This window comes from Tachypleus tridentatus, chromosome 1 (genome assembly GCF_004210375.1).
Source record: "Tachypleus tridentatus isolate NWPU-2018 chromosome 1, ASM421037v1, whole genome shotgun sequence".
Lineage (NCBI taxonomy): Eukaryota > Metazoa > Arthropoda > Merostomata > Xiphosura > Limulidae > Tachypleus > Tachypleus tridentatus.
Genome location: NC_134825.1, coordinates 154821872 through 154842717, shown reverse-complemented (window position 1 = coordinate 154842717; position 20846 = coordinate 154821872). Strand labels below are relative to the sequence as shown.

The 20846-nt window shown below is 35.3% G+C and overlaps 1 protein-coding gene and 1 long non-coding RNA gene across 4 annotated transcripts in view; one reads left to right on the top strand and one right to left on the bottom strand.

Annotated features, from left to right (window-relative positions):
- Window positions 1-20846, bottom strand: part of LOC143228074 (uncharacterized) — a 190973-nt gene that overhangs the window by 120697 nt on the left and 49430 nt on the right. Inside the window, exon 1 of one of the 3 annotated variants that reach the window (XM_076459419.1) lies at window positions 5733-6065. The exons of the other annotated variants lie outside the window; for them this stretch is intronic. The gene's annotated coding sequence lies outside the window, so the exon portion shown is untranslated. Of the gene's footprint in view, window positions 1-5732; window positions 6066-20846 lie in introns of those variants that run through there. 3 annotated transcript variants of the gene reach the window in all.
- LOC143228110 (uncharacterized) lies at window positions 16072-20330 on the top strand. Its single transcript, XR_013015199.1, has 2 exons — window positions 16072-16247; window positions 19717-20330. It is a non-coding gene; the product is annotated as an uncharacterized LOC143228110 (long non-coding RNA).

Here is a 20846-nt window from a genome sequence, read left to right as displayed (position 1 = left end):
GTAGCCCAAGAGTTGGTGGTGGATGGTGATGACTAGCTGCCTTCCCTCCAGTCTTACACTGCTAAATTAGGGACGGCTAGCACAGATAGCCTTCGAGTAGCTTTGTGCGAAATTCCAAAACAAACAAACAAGAATATAGAAACGTTACGTATTTAACCTTTAAATCTGTAAAAATATTGTAACATGCATTTGGATTTTAAAATAAGTCTAACGGAAAAAAAATGTTTTCGGAAGCTGTATCAATTGATGTGTTCAAGCTTCGTTTTCTTACATACATTTCTTGAGTGTGTGGAAGTATATGGTGATATTGGAAGTACATAATACATCTTTGAATACATTTATAACTATATTACATATTCTGTTATTTATAGACAGTCATCGTATCAGTAGTGTTATTTATAACGTTTCCAGAATAACAAATCAAATCATAACTTATTCTCCCCAGTCCATATGTTTTTGTTGTTTTTCAGAAAAAGAACTTGTGATCTCATGAGCATGACGTATTAATGGATTCGTCTATTTGTATTCAAAGGCAGCTAGCAAAGTCTCTTTTAAAACATAGTAAAAAAACCATAAAAATTACTATTTTCATGGTTACTTTCAGATTTAAACTAGTTGCTGTTGTTATGTATCAGTGTATCAGATACCGTATAACTTTATCATGTTTACTGTTAAAGAGCTTATAACACAGACATGCGCAGAATCATTAAAGATAGTAAAAGTGTCACTAACATAGCAAAATTGTAAAAACTTCTTTCAAATAACACCGAAAAACAAAAACAGATAAGTGAGTGAAGCAGGTCTTCTTTATTTACAATCACTTATATATCTCGCGGTGACGTACTTCACGAGCATTAAACACGTGCTTAGATATTGTTTTGTTTTTGTTATGGAAGGTTTACGTTTACACTCAACTGTGTACTGTCTTCAAGTCGACTAAAACGTTTGTAGATTTCTTGTTAAGAACAAAGCTACACAGTAGGCTGTATGTACTTTACCAACCTTGGGTATCGAAATCCAATCTTTACTGCAGCGGAAATAAAACGAGAATCCCATCAAATTGGTCAAGATGGTAATAAAATTTAAATGTCGCATTTATAGTAAGGCCACAACTTAAATCTCAGTCACGATTTTTTTAAAAGAACTTTTGTAATAAACAAAACATCAGTCCATAAACCGTCGGGGTAAAGGTACCTTGTGTTCTTTAAAAACAGGTAGGAAGTGAATTTTACAAAAATTACATAACGTTAGCCACAGAAAATGAACAAAATTAGTTTCATTGTTAGGCCTATGTTAATATATAATCTATATCTTTGAGAAATACGCTGTGAAAATTGATCAAAAACTCAGAACTGTCTACAGTTTTGTTTTTTCGAAATACACCGTACTATTAGATATCTATTGAATATCTGAAATATTTCATAATGACAACATCCTGGACTAATAACTTGATGCTGTATTAATAGCTATCAACTTCTTTATTATAACGCCAATAAGCGTCATTATAATATTATTTGTAATATTAAAACATATTTATTTTGATAAATTTTACTTGAGTAAGCTTAGTGCTTATGTTTAGCAATACTTATGTCATTGGTATACAGAGAGATGAAGCTTAATACCATTGTACAAGTAGGGCAGTTCAACTCTTTGTACAACCCTTAGAACAATAAAACACACACACACAAGCACAGCTGATATTTACAACAATAACACAAAAAGTACAGTTAACTTTTACAACAATAGTACACTATCCACACAAAACAACACAGATAACTTATACTGTGTATATATATATAGGGTATGGTTTGGCATAGCTCAAAAGTTGCGGTGGCCGATTGGTATAATGTAATGGTATGATAGTCAAATCTTTATTGAGAGCTGCCTAGAGTAGCCCTAGAGTTAATTATGGGTGAAGTTGAAGTTGCTAGTTGTCTTCCATCTAGCCTATCCGTTTAAAAGTAGGGACAACTAAACCAGCTAAGACCTTGTGTAGGTTTGCAAAAAATTTCAAAACAAGCATGGTGTAGAAAACAAGCAATCAAAAACTAAAATTAGTATACAGAACAATAATAAACAAAAAATAATACATCTTCAGATGTGACAATTGTACAAATTAATTCATAACGCTAATAGGAAGATTAAAATAATGGCAAATTTATTTTACAAAACTAAGAAATGCGAGAAAAGTTAATCCATTTATAAAATATGCTATCCACTTATATTAAATACACTTAAATGAAACATACTTTTAAGGCCTTGGATGGCCAGGTGGTCAAGGAACTCAACTCATAATCTGAAGGTCGCAGATTCGAATCTCTGTCACACCAAACATGCTCGCCCTTTCAGCCGTGAGGGCGTTATAATGTAACGGTCAATCCAACTATTCGTTGATAAAAGAGTGGCCCAAAAGTTGGCGGTGGGTAGTGTTGACTAGCTGCCTTCCCTCTAATCTTACACTGCTAAATCAGGAACGGCTAGCGTAGATAGCCTTCATGTAGCTTTGCGCGAAATTCAAAACAATCCAAACCAACAGCTGTTTTTTTGAATAAGTTTAATATGTTTGGAAAAAAACCGATTAAATTGAAATATAATTTCAGTCATTATTCTCTTCATTTAATAAATAATCTTTCACATTTGTAGAAATTCTGTCATTTAAAAATACAATGAGAAAAATGTGTACAAACTTTAGAATAATATAATCTGTATGTCGCATGCTGTTGTGTATTGTCAACAGAGAATAGTTAGCACTCTAGTAAAGGGCAACAGAGAATAGTTAGCACTCTAGTAAGGGCAACAGAGGATAGTTAGCACTCTAGTAAAAGGCAACAGAGGATAGTTAGCACTCTAGTAATGGCAACAGAGGATAGTTAGCACTCTAGTAAAAGGCAACAGAGAATAGTTAGCACTCTAGTAATGGCAACAGAGGATAGTTAGCACCTAGTAAAGGGCAACAGAGGATAGTTAGCACTCTAGTAAAGGGCAACAGAGAATAGTTAGCACTCTAGTAAAGGGCAACAGAGAATAGTTAGCACTCTAGTAATGGTAACAGAGAATAGTTAGCACCCTAGTAAGGGCAACAGAGGATAGTTAGGACTCTAGTAAAAGGCAACAGAGAATAGTTAGCACTCTAGTAATGGCAAAAGAGAATGGTTAGCACTCTAGTAATGGCAATAGTTAGCACTCTAGTAAAGGGCAACAGAGAATGGTTAGCAGTTTAGTAAAGGGCAACAGAGAATAGTTAGCAGTCTAGTAAAGGGCAACAGAGAATAGTTAGCACTCTAGTAAAGGGCAACAGAGAATAGTTAGCACTCTAGTAAAGGGCAACAGAGAATCTAGCACTCTAAAGGGCAACAGAGAATAGTTAGCACTCTAGTAATTGCAACAGAGAATAGTTAGCACTCTAGTAATGGTAACAGAGGATAGTTAGCACTCTAGTAAAAGGCAACAGAGGATAGTTAGCACTCTAGTAAAAGGCAACAGAGAATAGTTAACACTAGTAAAGGGCAACAGAGAACAGTTAGCACTCTAGTAATAACAACAGAGAATAGTTAGCACTCTAGTAATGGCAACAGAGAATAGTTAGCACCCTAGTAAGGGCAACAGAGGATAGTTAGGACTCTAGTAAAAGGCAACAGAGAATAGTTAGCACTCTAGTAATGGCAAAAGAGAATGGTTAGCACTCTAGTAATGGCAATAGTTAGCACTCTAGTAAAGGGCAACAGAGAATGGTTAGCAGTTTAGTAAAGGGCAACAGAGAATAGTTAGCAGTCTAGTAAAGGGCAACAGAGAATAGTTAGCACTCTAGTAAAGGGCAACAGAGAATAGTTAGCACTCTAGTAAAGGGCAACAGAGAATAGTTAGCACTCTAGTAATTGCAACAGAGAATAGTTAGCACTCTAGTAATGGTAACAGAGGATAGTTAGCACTCTAGTAAAAGGCAACAGAGGATAGTTAGCACTCAGTAAAAGGCAACAGAGAATAGTTAACACTCTAGTAAAGGGCAACAGAGAACAGTTAGCACTCTAGTAATAACAACAGAGAATAGTTAGCACTCTAGTAATGGCAACAGAGAATAGTTAGCACCCTAGTAAGGGCAACAGAGGATAGTTAGGACTCTAGTAAAAGGCAACAGAGAATAGTTAGCACTCTAGTAATGGCAAAAGAGAATGGTTAGCACTCTAGTAATGGCAATAGTTAGCACTCTAGTAAAGGGCAACAGAGAATGGTTAGCAGTCTAGTAAAGGGCAACAGAGAATGGTTAGCAGTCTAGTAAAGGGCAACAGAGAATAGTTAGCAGTCTAGTAAAGGGCAACAGAGAATAGTTAGCACTCTAGTAAAGGGCAACAGAGAATAGTTAGCACTCTAGTAATTGCAACAGAGAATAGTTAGCACTCTAGTAATGGCAACAGAGGATAGTTAGCACTCTAGTAAAGGCAACAGAGGATAGTTAGCACTCTAGTAAAAGGCAACAGAGAATAGTTAACACTCTAGTAAAGGGCAACAGAGAACAGTTAGCACTCTAGTAATAACAACAGAGAATAGTTAGCACTCTAGTAATGGCAACAGAGAATAGTTAGCACTCTCGTAAGGACAATTTGGGATATTTCGTTTCATGTAAAGCACATTTTCTTAACCCTTTCACGTTTCTCGTTTAAATTAGCTGCCTAAATCAAACCTTTAATGTTAGCAAGCATTGTAAGTTTAAAATGTGCCGTTAGTCCAGACAGAGGGGTTGTTCAAGTGTGTGTGCGTATGTTTTCTTTAGCGTAGCTACATCGGGCTAACTGCTGTATCTACCGACGGGAAACCCCTGATTTTAGCAATGTAAATCCATAGACTTACCGCTATACTAGCGGAGGCTTTGTTCAAGTGGATAAAATATAGTAGACAATGGTATATGCCGACATAACAGTCGTATCGTTTTCACACAGAAAACGAAAGTACTACAATGTAAAAATATATCAAAATATGAAGTAATGTTATAAAAAAAATTAATGTATGAAAGAAAAACCGATTTAGTTGGGAATTTATGGATAATTTAAGCATATATTAAGAAAAAAGATAGGTTTAGTTTCCAATAGGTTTCCTGGTACGGAAAGTGTTAATATACTTCCAGTAGTTAAACTTACTGTTGTCGGTTAGTATCACTGATTTACGTTTTCAAGTATTAATTGTGCCAGGTAGAGTTACATTTCTTAACATCGGTTAGTATCACTGAGAACTGCGTTTTCTAGTATTGATTACACAATAAGAATCAGTTATATATCCCAATATCGGTCAGTACCACCGGGAGTTACAATTCATAGTATCGATCGTTCCACAAGGAGATAACTAGTTATATCTATAGTACTACTTAATATCATCTGCATGTCGCACATGCTTCATGAAGATATTCCTGAAGTCACAAGTTAGTGGTACCGATTTGTACCGCATGAAGTTGCATCTGCCTGTACCGCTTAGTATAATTTCACCGATTAAATCAGTACCACCAGAAACACAATCATAAATCAACAGCAGTTAGTACCACCATGTGCACCACTGACGATCAATGACCAAAGGTCACAAATTCTCGTATCAATTAATAACCATAAAGGTCAACATTACTTGCGTTGATTGATTGATACTTTCAAAAGTCAGACCTACTAGCACTCACTGACAATTTTACATAAAGATAAAAACAATCAAACAAAGACTCAGCGATACCAATATAATAAATTAATTTTTCTTACTTTTTTGTCTGTAAACGCCCTCTACAAACGTCCGAGGACATGAGCGATAACCACTGGGAGCCAGTTAAACTCAACATGACAGAAGAAGATGGATCACACGTGTTTTGTGAGATTTGATACGACAAAAGGTTGTTTTTAATATAAACATTGATAAGGAACCTTCCTCTAATAAACGAAACAAACTACGGAGATAGAGGGTGTGCTTGTTTTCTTTTCTTCTTTTATGTTTTAGGCAGAGGTGTTAAAAATACACGTGATTTACGGCCGTTTAATCTATTCGTAGCTATACCAGCAAATACAATTAAAAGCAAAGCGCGTACGCTGTAGCGTCTACACTCTGCCTGTACTGCGCGTGTGGCGTATGTAACGCGTTTGGTTCCAACAAATGACACTTTTTTCTCTTATTTTTTTTTTCTGCGTTCAATAACTCTCTTACAACAGATGCATCGTCAGTCAGTAATGAAATCGTGAAAACGTCATTTCACAGGAGGAGACGCGTCATACAAAAGTGATTTACTATCCAAACAGAACACACCTATGCCTATTTCCAGGTTATGATTAGGAGCGGAGGTTTTGTAAATAATATGAATAAATCAGAATGAATTCTATTGATCTCAACTTAAATGACAAGCTCTCATGCCAACGGAACTAAGGGTGAGGGGTTTCGTGCGCTGCAACTAAAGTGATGTTTACTTTAGAACTTAATGTAAAAACCGATGGCTGGTTGAAAAACCTACATATGACGTAGAAACTAGTTATTAGAGCACGTGTGTTCTTACGCGTGGAAAGCACATGCTTTCTACTTGTGCGTCGGTCTACATGTCTGCGTCCGTTGTGTGCGTTCATTCATTTCACTTAGGAAAGGCTCGTACAAGCATGCATTGTATCATGCCTTATATAGATGCGTTAAAAACTAATATGAAATTCATAATGTTATGTTTTTTATTGATGTAACGAATTTCAAATAATTTGTTTTTGCCGAAGTGACTCTTGTTGCTATCAGCTTGTTTTATAAGCATCGTAAGCTCACCAACGTTGTTTTGTTATTGTCAATAATACGTTTTCAAATATGTTTCGCTTTAAAAGAAAGATTTGAATTGAACAGTCTTAATTTGCTCGATATTAATATTTGTGTATGGATAGTTTAAAGATAAACCTAAGAATCGTAAGTCTATACGACATATAACACACTGGCATGCCGACCCGAAATTACTTACTCTATGTGCCCTTGACACTGTTCATCACAGATCTCTTATGTTGATCAACAATTGAAAATGCAGACATTTGACACGTAGATCCTTTGTTCAATGCCCAAAACGCAACCCAAACAGCATTCCCACTACAATATTTACCAATAAACAGTCTTATTATTGACCCTACTCACCCATAACTGTAAAGTTTTTCTCATTTTTCAAAATTATCAACCAGGCGTTACGATTGAATCTTTTAATAGATTTTACACTATCTTCGTGAATTGATACAAGTTTACGTATCGCAACTTTTTCAGTTAACTCACGAGGGTACGCTGCACTCTTTAAAGTGCTACAAGCACGTGATTACTGGAATATGCGAGTGAGAAGCAATTTTTTTCCCCAAAGATTATTTCAATAACAAATTGACTGTGCAAAGTTTTAATAGCTTTTCGATAAAGTGAATATTTTTGTTTTTACGTGATGTACTGTCGAGATCTGTAAATACATCAAACGAAACGCTTCGAAGATTTCACTTAATCATTTGTTACACTTCTTGCGTCTCACGTATACTTAATTCATAAAGTTTCGGTTTCGTATCTTATCACTACTAACTTACCGTTCACCGCTTACAGACTTAAAAAATGTTAAAATTTGAAGAGTGATTCCCCGTGATGGGCATAACTGTTGTTTTGTTTTAAAACTATCAAACTAACTAACCTACCTAACTGTTTCTGTATCCCTCACAATGCATGCCAGGTAGGTTATATCGCATATCAGTCGATGCTTGGGTAATTCAAAGCATGGGATATGAAAATATGGTGAAAACAAACATCGTTAATTGTAAAAATTATTATTTATCGAATACATGTATATGGATCAAGGAAAGCGTTTGCAGAAAAAAAAAAAAACATCTTAAAGAATTCTAACAACCGTGAATGATATTCTACGAATTATGCCAAATGTGGTTAGGCTTGCTTTCCAACTCACAAAACGTGAATAAAACTATTTAATAGGCTTGACCATAATATTTTAAAAATAAACATACAGTTTACAGGTTGTAATAACAACATGTTGGGTTTGTGCTTTACACGAATAAACCTAATCATGAATATTTTTTTAAATCTTTATTAGATTAGGTCTCAGTTTTTAACAAGAACAATCACTCTAATCTGTGTTCTTCACTAACTCTGGCTCTTCAAGACGAATGCATCACTCCAATCTATGTCATTCACTGACTCTGTCTCTTCCAGATGAATGCATCACTTCAATCTATGTTATTCACTGACTCTGTCTCTTCCAGATGAATGAATCACTCCAATCTGTGTTATGTTGTAACCCTGGCTCTTTCAGACGAATAAATCAGTCCAATATGTGTAATGCTCTAACTCTGTCTCTTCCGAGCAAATGAATCACTCCAATCTGTATCATACGCTAAGTCAGGCTCTTGCAGATGGATAAATCAGTCCAGTCTGTGTAATAGTCTAATTCTGGTTCTTCCAGACAAATAAATTACACCAGTCTGTATTATACACCATGTCAGGCTCTTCAAGATGGATGTATTTATTATTCCAGTTTGTTATGAGATCAGTTTTCTGAAAAAATAAAATATATCCGAGCTGCATAAGGGCCAAGCCAGTTTTCTGGTCTTGTAAGATACCGAGACATACTAAAAAATTGTGTTGTGAATTAATACAGAGCGTAAGCATTACCCACAGTATGTTTGTACAACACTCGAAAATCTCATATACCTCGAGCTTTACAAATAAAGCAAAATATAAAAAACATGAAATAAATTATTGCTGAAAAATGCTAATTCTCTGTTAATGCACAACTGAATCACGTTGTGCACAAAATTCTTTGCAATTCCATTTAGTCTTGAATTATTTTTTCTCGCTTCGACGTTTCAACTTTAAGCCTTTTCAGAGGGCCTGTCCTCACGATGAAAAATGCACCATATCCAGAGTGACTAAAGAAAACCACATGTTTAATAGGATTACATCTTAACATCTACATGACCCAATGAAAAACCTTCGCTGGAAACACTTTGAGATTTGTAAGTTTCCCAGAAATGTTTAGACTTGTTACCAGGTGTTTCTAAAACGTAATATAGTAAATAGTGTTTCTTTAAAGCTAGCATTTTTTTTTATTTCCTTTCTTTCAACAATACGCGATTGGTTGCTTGACTAAAAGGCGTGGTAGGTCATTGTGAGAACCAAGAAGGACTGTCCAGAAGACATTATTCTTGTAATAGCTTCAAATAGGGATGGCGCTTGCTATACTGATTGATAATAATGGAAAGCATACTGAACACGTTTTCTGACTTTTCAAGAATAGAAAAACAATAGAAAACAAATATATGATTACCGAGTAAACTTCAAGAGAAAGACTTCGTTATAAAGCAATATAAGAAATGCACAAGTAAGTCCACGAAATATCACATTTAAAAAGCATAACATGTACATTCAGAACAAAGATCATACAAAAATGCCTTGTCAACAATAAGTTTTAAACAATGTACAACAATATAAATACTAAGAACTAGCCACCCTATGTATTAAGTTTTAACCTATATTATTTTTTGCTTTTTAAATACAGAGCTATACATCTCTTGATAACTTAATTTGTTTGTGTTTTTTTTTTCAATTGTTTAATTAGATTGTCCGTAACACAATATGTAAAAACATCTGAGCAACAGCTAGAATAACTTTATTTGTTATATATTTCAAATGACGAAATGTAGTCTGATTATTAATATCAGTAGAACGACTTCTTCATTGTTCATACACGTGGCATAAGTTATGCGATTGGAAATATCTGATAATAGGTATTTTAATAAGTTATTTATACGCTTTCTATGTGCTGTAGTAACCTTCAGTCGATATATACTTATGTTAAATTACTTCTAGTGTATATGTTCATATCATTCCGGAACGTTTTATAGGTTCATATTTGAATTATTAATGAAAGTCGTCGAGTACAATTCTTGTCCTTCATGCTAGTGTTGTTATTAAACTTTTTTTTTATGGACCCAGTACGTTATTTCACTCTAAATGGGTCATTGTTTAAGCTTACAAGACCGTCTACCGGAAAGATCATTCCAAACTCTTAGTAAACTTCAAAATGGAATAGTATAAGAAACTGTTAACTTATTTTAGTTGTTCACGTATCAGTTAATTATTGCTCACTTGCTCCGAGTTATCGAGAATGTAATTGTCGTGTCAACCTAAACATTGCTTCTTCGTAACTCATTGGGCACATTTGCTAAGTTATGTAGAACAAACAGCTATCCACTAAACGTGTCCATAACGAAGTTGGAGAGTTTGTTTTCGTAGTTTTGTCTCTGTCCTACATAAAATTAGTTTATGTAACACTGCGTGACGTTCTATCTTCCTTTTAATACATGTAGCAGATATCCATCGTAAAGCCAAGACAAGCCTTTCTCTCTCTCTCATAAACATAAAACAAAACGACTGTGAGGCTTTAAATAATAATGATTGATTAGGCCATCGATTTTTTAATTGAACAGTTTTACATCATTAAGAATTATCTTTGTAATGCTAGATTTAAACAGTTTCTAATTACTAATAAAATGCTTTATTGTTGGGATTACAGCTTCTATTTGAACATCATTAAATGTAATAGAAAATTAAAAGACCCGTTTCATAGAAGTATTCACTTATTTCATTATCCATATGAATGGATATATCCATGGAAGACCGTGCCTTAGTATGTATACGGTTGTTTTTATATATTTGAAATTTCCAACAAAACATAAAACTGGGGAAACTTATTTCTTTGAATTAATGAAATATCTATCCCATAATAATATTTTTAACACATGTTTATAATTTCCAGTTTCATTTCAATTAATTTTATACGTAGATACTCAAGATAAACTGTCCTTAATATTACTGACAGTTAGGAGGTAGAACAAGGAGAAAACCGGAATACGTAACTTGTGTCTGTCTGTCTGCTTATAGCGTGACTTCTAGAAATTTGTAAGATGCATTTGATAAAAGTTCGGATAACTCTAATAACACACCACTAACATGCCGTATCAAGTTAACTTTTTATAAGTTTTGTATTTTCAACACTACTCAAAACAGTGATGTTAGAAACGTTCGCACATCTTTCTCTTAATAAAGTCCCTACCCCACTTTATTTGTTAACCCTTATTTTTAAGCGTTTCGCGAAGTTAAGTGTATTACTAATGTTCCCATACTTCCAGAAAGCACGAATTAATGGAGTTGTTCTTTAAGCATAGAAAGTTGGTTTTTTTCGAATTGACGATCGAATGTAAGATTCTACCGTGTTTACGATTACGAATATATTAGACAGTTTCTTCTCATAACGCACTGTACAGTGTTATGTACTGTGCATCGGTCCCGTATTTATGTGAACTGAATAGCCATCTGAAAAGATTACTAACTGAATATTTAATCAAGATATGGATTATGGAATAATAAAAAATTCTTATGTAACTGCATCACGGTAAAGTAGAGTTAAAACGGAAGAGAGCACGACTGTAGAACAATTTTATTAAACATTAAACAACAACATGATCTGGATGTATTTGCAATTTACTTACGTCAAACTTGTTTCTACTCGACTTTCTTATGTTAAGATTATCTATTAGACTATTTTCAACGATGTTGTAGAACAGTCTATCAAATTTTAAATTTCTTAATTTTTAAAGAAATTCCTATTTACTTGATGCGACGCACGTTAACACGTGAGTGATTAGTTTCACTGTACATGGGCGGAGCCGTAATCTCTAGTTATCACCTGAAAAACCGCTGAAGGACACTGCTGTCATCGATAGTTACACGAGGTTGAACTAAACAACGTTCTCCACACGCAGTAACAACAGTTGCTTCGACAACAAATAAAAGCATGAGCCACTTGAAACAAGACTAGTATAACAATTGTGTGGACAACGTGTCATGCGAAACCTACACACACTCAGAAGAAATATTGCAAAATGATAGAAACCCAACGTATAGTCACCACACTCTTTCAGTTTCCATCCATTATTATATATATATATAAGAATCAGACTAATCGTTGCCATAGAAACGTCTTCTAGTACAAAAAAACATTCACCTTCTCAGCAAAATCTCTAAAAAAAACTTCGTGTCTTTAGTGGAAACAAACTTTATGATTGCGAAAAAACATGATTCTCAATACTGTCGATCTATCGATACATTTTGTCCAAAATGACCGTTCAGCGTTTTGGGTTTATATCTAGAACTCACTGAGCACCATGAGTTCAGTGAAGACAGAACATATTATTGTTCCTAATACCAGCGTCGGTGGTAACGACGATGACCCCTGTTCGCCCCTCCCCCAGTGTCACAGTGGTATGTTTACGGACTTACAACGCCAGAAACCGGGTTTCGTTACCCGTGGTTGTCAGAGCATAGATAACCATTGTACTAAGTTACAACCAACAGACCGACCCACCACCATCAGTCATCGGGAAGTTATTTGCATCTAATCAGTATGGGAGGGAACATCACATCCGTTTTCTTATTGCAAGTAATTACGAATATATTCTAGTGGTTAGAACGCTCGACTCTCAACCTGTGGATCGCGGGTTCGAATCCCTTCTCACCATTTCAACACCGTGAGGCTTCATAAAGTAATGGTCAATTCCAGTATCCGTTGGTAAAATAGTAGCCCAGGGTTTGGCGGTGGGTGGTCTTCACTAGATGCAATCCCTACTACATTAGATACAGCTAGCTCAAATCATGCGAAATTTCAAACAAACAATTCTTTTTCTACAATTTAACTTGACAAGTAGAAATATTAATCTAAATACAAATTGTTTATACAACACGTGTTGCGGTTTTTATTTCAGTTATCCCAAACTTAGGCCTTCACACTGAAATAGTCTACTTTACTGTTACTTTTGAATAGAGCTATAAACCTGTAAATCCTACGAAGTCACGTTAATTTGCTTTAAAGTTGAAGGAAAAGCTTTGATCTCTTACAATTATCTGCCTGTTTCATGTAGATGAAGTCATTAAACCAATCATCTGCCTCTAAGCTCTATTAGCAGGCGCTCTGCACGAGATACCAGGCTAGACCGCATTATTTCTGACATAAAAACGCAAAGAAAGAAAGTCACGAAGTTTACCGCCCGTAAAACTGTAATGACGAAAATAGGACTGAAGCCATAGCTCGCTTAACAAGCTCAAAAAGTATATAAAACTATGGCACTCTTGCCTTGTGCAGTAAAACTGTGTTTCAGATGATAATAAAAATTACATGGACAACACTCCAGTTCCCTCTTGTACAATGAATGTACGACCTTTAACTTCCCCACCACCACCACCACCACCTTGTATCCCTGGCCTACTAAAACCCAGCGAATCATATTATTGCTGGGTAATGGGGCATACATATTGGGCGTCATAAAACTCCCCAAGAACAAGATTTTAAAAAAAGTTTTAAAGTTCATTAGAAGAAACATATTCGTTGTAGACATTAGAGAGGAAGGTTATAATAAATTTATATCCAAACAATCTATCTTTCTTTTTTTTTATCTCTTCCACTAGTGACTCTACTTTGTTTTCCTTTAAATATGTGTTTGTGTGGTCAGCTAATTGGGACAAAAATTAAAACAATGAATTTGTTGTTTTCGTAATTGCTAGAAATTCGACGTTCTATGAACAGTGATTTTTTTCATATCCCCAGAACCGTAATTGAACTCTGAATAAAATCAGTTTTGAGAGCATCTATCCGCTAAATGACGTCACTTTTGATATTCAATTGCGTTGTACAACGAAAGAGAAACTTAATTAACCCTAAATAGTGTTTTGTATATATTGAAAACATTATATTTTATTTTCTGTGTAAACAGTTCTTTTCTTTCTATGTCTGTTCGTTCAATGTTAACACCTTAATGAAAGACGTTTAATTTTTCACAAATTAAAGTTGTTTTACCAAAGCAACTCTGATTACGAACATTTTTATCAGATCCGTATTTTTGAATTGAATACACGTTAAAAGAGGGGTTATTTTTCGGTTTAGAAGTTTCACACAAACCTACACAAGAATATTTCGAACTGATAAACAAACAAAGTGTTCCAATGGCTCTGTAGTTAACTTAAATTTTTGTACATTTTTTATTAAGCACAAAACTACACAATGGTTTACCCACCAGGGGTGTCGAAACCCGGATTCTAGCGGTGTGAGTCCGCAGACATATTGCTGTGCCACTAGGGGGAGGGAGTAAGCTTGAAAGCTTATAACGTTTACAAGTTCAGAGGTTCCGCTCCTGTAGTGGATATAGTACAGATAACCAGTAAACAAATAATAACAATAAAGAAGGTCTTAAGACATTGATTTTTACTGTTCTTTTCGTTACGGTTATCATAATATATGCGAAAAATAATAAAGTGTATATATCCCATACATGAGACAAATATTATCATCTCCCCTTCGATCTACAGTACTACATTAAACTTCCCAGAGCATACAGTTCTTTATATTTTGATAAGAACATGCGTTATTTCTTTCTGATTTATCACCAAGCGATAAAAAAGTCGATTGATGACTGAGAGTCACCGATTAAGAGACTACACTTGTGTTATTCATACAAACGCCGTGTAACACACATCTTAACAGTGCTTTGAAACGCTCGTGTTAGGCACATCCTAACAGTGCTTTGAAACGCTCGTGTTAGGCACATCCCAACAGTGCTTTGAAACGCTCGTGTTAGGCACATCCCAACAGTGCTTTGAAACGCTCGTGTTAGGCACATCCTAACAGTGCTTTGAAACGCTTGTATTGCATAGATTCTAAGAACGCTCATATTTGTATCAATTATTTAGAGTCAACTTGTATTTTTTATTTATTTATATGTAGTCTTTCATTTCAAGAATCACAGATTTCTTGGCAGACGATACAAAATGATACAGCTTTGTACGATATACGTAAGACCCTTCTAAAACGAAAGTAAAATGAAATATACAAAATCCGATAGCAAGTGTTGCTGCCCATGTTCTTCCAACATAGATATTTGAGAAAAGGACGCAAAATCCCGAATGAACTGATTTTAGGAACGTTTTACCACTACCTCGATAACTATTTGGTTAACAAAAAAATATAGCGTCCTCTCGTGGGAGGTGTACGAAATATTAAAAACACAATATATATCGCACTCCACAGTATTATCGTAGAATACTTCCTTTTTAAACAGTTTATAAACGTTATTTGTTTTCAGATTTATGGTTTCAACTCATCTATTAAAACCGAAACGCAGAAGAATTTCAAGAAGCGAAACGAAGATCATAAACAGTTCTCGATAATAGTAAACGAAAACTGTAATATTATTTTTTAGCCCTTTCGGCTGCGGAAGCATTATAACGTGACGGTCAATCCCACTATTCCTTGGTAAAGGAGTAGCCCAAGAGTTGGTGGGGTGGTGATGACTAGCTGCCTTCCCTCTAGTCTTACACTGCTAAATTAGTTATCGGCTAGTGCAGATAGCCCTCGACTAGCTTTGCGCGAAATTCAAAACAAACTAAACCTAATTAATTTTCTCTATATATACACATATCTGTATACATATGTATATATCTTACTCAAAAAACACTTTAGGCACAGAACTAACTTCTTAAGTGATCAATGTATACCTATACTACAATGAACTTGCACGTCAGGTTGGTAGCGATTTTTAGAATATAAAAGTTACTTTTCAGTCAACCTAGAAAATAAACAGTGATTCTAGCAGGAATGGACATTATTCTTTAAACCTTGTGTATTGTATCATTAATGGTAGTTAAGGTTCTCCAATTCCAATCTGCGGGTTTGAATCCTGTCATAGAATATGCTCACTCTTTGAGCCATTCGTCAAAGAGTAAGTCAACAGCTGGCGATAGCTTATGTCGACCAGTTGCCTTCCTTCTAGCTTATTACTTTTAACTTTAGGACAGACAGTCCTCGAGTAGTTTTCCGAAAATTCTTAGATTCTAAAAACAAGCAAACGAATCGTTATTAACGAACATTTGCTTAATTCACTCAGCAAACGGATGACAAAGTCACTGTGGAAATCCGTTCACTTTTTCAGAAGTGATTATTTGTCCTTCGGTTGAAACTTTCTGGCATTCAACCCGGAGATTCATGATGCATACCAAGCCGTTCGTAAGTAGTATGTGGAGTTGTTACGTCTATATAGCGCATGCAGAGAAAGCGAGATGAAATGGAAAACAAGTAGATAATGTTCTTTACTGAAAGCAGCTGGTTTGATAAAATGGTCAAGCTTGGGACAAAAGGATGGATCTTCACGCGCTAGACACGCTTCACAGTCAACAAGGTAAAGCATACCTCTTTCTATGCGCTGCTCTTCTATAAAATAAAAAAAGGAGGGAAAAAGACAAACCGTTAAGTCTTATAACGTAAATGTAGGCGTGTGTGTGTTTTCTTATAACAAAGTCAGATCGGGCTATCTGCTGAAGGTATAGGCTGCCATTTGATTTAATAAATGAAACAATAGGATTTTAGACTAAAATTAAATGCATTTCATGTTATCAAATAAAAATCTGACAATCTTTATCATGTGCTATTTCCTACAGTCTAATGTTGCTAATTGTAAACAAAAATAGATTTCACAGCTTACCTGCACAAGTCAGGAATTACTGACTCTACCTTGTAATAATAACAATGTAATATTTGACAATTTCTTTACCGTGCTTAAATACTCCACTCGTGTGGATTTTCTTATAACAAAGCCACACTAGGCTATCTGCTAAGTCCATCGAGGGGAATCGAACCCCTGATTTTAGCGTTGTAAATCCGTAAATTTACTGCTGTACCAGCAGGGGACTACTCGACCCATTTGGATCAAATGATGGATCTGACATGTGTGTGCGTGTAGAAGATTGGTTGACTTTCTTCTGCTAAGGATCGAATAACAAGCTTGTTTTTGCTTTCGTCAGATACCATCATTGACTTCTGATCACAGCAAGCTACCTACACAGATTATTTAATATATTGATCTTATAACGATTAGAATGGTTAGATTCACCAGTTGAAAACTCACTTAAACGATATTTTTGTACTCCTCACGAGAGAAAAAATTGCATAGAAAGATTGAACTCTTAAAACATTGTAAGCAACCTTTCTAGCATATGAACAAACGACCATAATGAAAGAAAGAAATAATACCTAAATTATCTGAGAAAAAAAAAGTCATAAGTCTTGATACATTTTTTCTTAGATTCAGAAAAAAAGTAAATAAAAAAATCGCCACTCATTTTCTGTTACGCTGAAAAATTATAAAACCGAAAAAAATTAATTCTCATATTCAGAAATATAACAAATCAAATGAACGTAGATAAAAACGTTTTCAGAATTTCATCTGACCATTTCTCACGCTCAATATTTTCATCCTACTGTTCCCTTAAACACAAAATGGCGTTTTTACAGGGGCAGACTTTTGATTCCTCTCATAATAACGAAGGGAGGCGAACAAATCGTTATGTGCAAAGATATTTTTCTGAATTAGGCTTCGTTTGATATGATTATTGTTAAGACCAAAGCAACACAATAGCTTATTTGTGCTACGCTTACCATGGGTATCGAAACTCGATTTTTGGAGTCTTAAACTTACAGACATTGCTGAGCCGCTAGCAAGACTTAATTAAAAAAAAACGTAAGATGGAAACTGCTTGCACACTCGATAAGTAATAGATTAACGTCCCGTTTAACTGCAGCAGTTAAAAATAACAAATCACAGTGATTGCAACTTAATCTCCTACACTGTTTGTCAATAAAACTTTCAAAGCAGAATTTAATATAGAAAACTCACTAAAGACCAAAACGTCATAGATCATGTGATAAATAAGCAGTTCACATTGAAAATGATTGTATAACAACAATGACCTTTTTTTCTCTCTTTTGTAACATAAGTATATTTGTTCAGAAATAGCTGAGTACATTTTAACTAACTCCACTTTTTAAACTTGGCAATAAATGGTTTACTTGGCCTCACGTTTTGAACTGGCCCGGCATGGCCAGGTGGTTAAGGCGCTCGACTCGCAATCTGAGGGTCACGGGTTTGAATCCTTGTTACACCAAATATGTTCGTCCTTTCATCGTAAGAGCATTATAATGTGACGGCCTATCCCACTATTCGTACGCAAAAAAGTAGCCCAAGAGTTGGTCGTGGGTGGTGATGACTAGCTGCCTTCCCTCTAATCTTACACTACTAAATTAGGGACGACTAGCAAAGATAGCCCTCGTGTAGCTTTGCGTGAAATTCAAAACATACCAAACCAAACCTTTGAACTTGACAATAGCTGTTTTACTTGGTTTCACTTTTTGAACTTGACAATAATTAAGTGTGTTAAAATTATGCATTAATTTCATTTCTTAAACTTAACAGTTCACATCATCTTATTCGTTACGATCATAAACGATATTCTTTAATTAAAACTACTTCTCGGTTTCTCTTTTGTTGTTGTTTTAATTTACAATAATTATTTGTTTTTGAATTTCGCGCAAAGCTACACGAGGACTATCTGCGCTAGCCATACATAACATAGTGGTAAAAGACTATAAGAAAGGCAGCTAGTTATCATCACCCAACTCTTAAGCTGGGATTGATCGTACAATTTTAACGCCCCACGGCTGAAAGGGAGAGCATGTTTGGCGGAATGGTGATTCGATCCTGCGACCTTGACATTGCGAGTGCATTGACCTTTAAAAATGTTATAAGAAGAAGCAGTACAGCTCTAATTTAGAACTCGCTAAAAGATTAACATTACGATATTAACATGTTCAGCATCCCTAAATTTATTTCATATCATCTTCTCTTAGTATTGTGATTATAATTCATCATAAGAAATTCAGGTTAAACGGTTCAATAGACTGGTAGTACCTTCGATAAAATCCATATTATCGTGTATTCTGAAATCTACAATAAACAATGGTTCAGAATAGTTGTCAAAACGATAGACGCTTTATCACAGACGCAATAACTGTTATCTTCTGTCTGTTTCTAGTTTCATTTTAAGTCAAAGTTCAACAGTATATTCACGTGTGCAAATAATGATTTATACATGTATATATATATATATTTCCTGTTTTCTCTCAAACTGGTTATTTTTATATTGTGAATAACTTGTCTTTCGCGATTAAACAATACTGTTGTTTTTGTATAAGCCCTCCTGACTCTAAGTATTTTATTACTTGTAAAAACCCTCTTGTGGAGTTAGATACACTATTTAATTATTCTCACACGTTGGTGGGAACATGAGGTACCCAGTTCTCAATGTACACTCAAGCATAAAGATACATATACAGAATGGGTTTGAAGCAAACTTCTTCTTACAACTAGCGCCATCTGCAAAGCTGGTTTTAAATTACTTTGAAATTTGTGGAAAGTTGTTGCATAATTCATTAAACTAATTTATTTTTATTCGCAGCAACATAATTAGTATTTAAAATAAACGATTTAAGCTTTAACAGCTTAGGACATATCATGCTTTTGCTTATTAAACTTCTCAAAGCACGTTAGTTGTAGGTATAAAAAGAAAGTTAGCAAAGAACCTCAGAACTGAATCAACGTACAGGAAATAAAATTTTTGGAGTGAACTCTGTGGCAAAAAATGATAAATGTCCGAAAAATTATTCAATAAATGCATTATCGAAAAACGAAAACAAACAAAAATGACAATTTATCACAAATTTCTTTTATATATATATATATATATATTGCACCAATACAAGATTCTGATTTACCAAATTAAGTTCACTTACTTTATTCTGTTTCCTAATTTCAGTTAAACCACTGTTTGAAGCAGAAAATGCGACTAACAATTCCTGGTGATGTGGATAGAGACTAAGAAACCCTACAGCGACTAACAGTCTCTGGTGATATGGAGAGAGACTAAGAAACCCTACAGGGACTAACAGTTCCTGAAGATGTGAAGAGAGACTAAGAAACCCTACAGCGACTAACGGGTTCCTGGTGATGTGGAGAGAGACTAAGAAACCCTACAGCGACTAACGGGTTCCTGGTGATGTGGAGAGAGACTAAGAAACCCTACAGCGACTAACGGGTTCCTGGTGATGTGGAGAGAGACTAAGAAACCCTACAGCGACTAACGGGTTCCTGGTGATGTGGAGAGAGACTAAGAAACGCTACAGCGACTAACGGGTTCCTGGTGATGTGGAGAGAGACTAAGAAACCCTACAGGGACTAACGGGTTCCTGAAGATGTGGAGAGAGACTAAGAAACCCTACAGCGACTAACGGTTCCTGGTGATGTGGAGAGAGACTAAGAAACCCTACAGCGACTAACGGGTTCCTGGTGATGTGGAGAGAGACTAAGAAACCCTACAGCGACTAACGGGTTCCTGGTGATGTGGAGAGAGACTAAGAAACCCTACAGCGACTAACGGGTTCCTGGTGATGTGGAGAGAGACTAAGAAACCCTACAGCGACTAACGGGTTCCTGGTTTGAAGAGAGACTAAGAAACCCTACAGCGACTAACGGGTTCCTGGTGATGTAAAGAGAGACTAAGAAACCCTACAGCGAAATAAAAGAAAATTTATAAATTCTTTATTGTTTCACCAAAATCAGCGACCCTATTTTATAACTTCAATAGTTCATTGGTTGATGGTTGATCTTACAAAAAGACTGATACGACAAAACAGTCAAGAGAACTTAGGAGCTCAACTTATTACTTCAGAATAATTCATAGAGTTAAAACACACTAACTTACAATTGTAATCAGCACACAAGCTAATTATTGATTTTACCGAATTCCCACCTCTCGGTGTTAAACTAAAGTAGCAATTTTACTCGACTTCTGTTGGCATAGTAGGATATATTCCTATCAAACAACTTGTACTTGAAGTGCGCGTATTCTTATATAATCCTGATAGTAGATGGAAATTTCACGTAAGC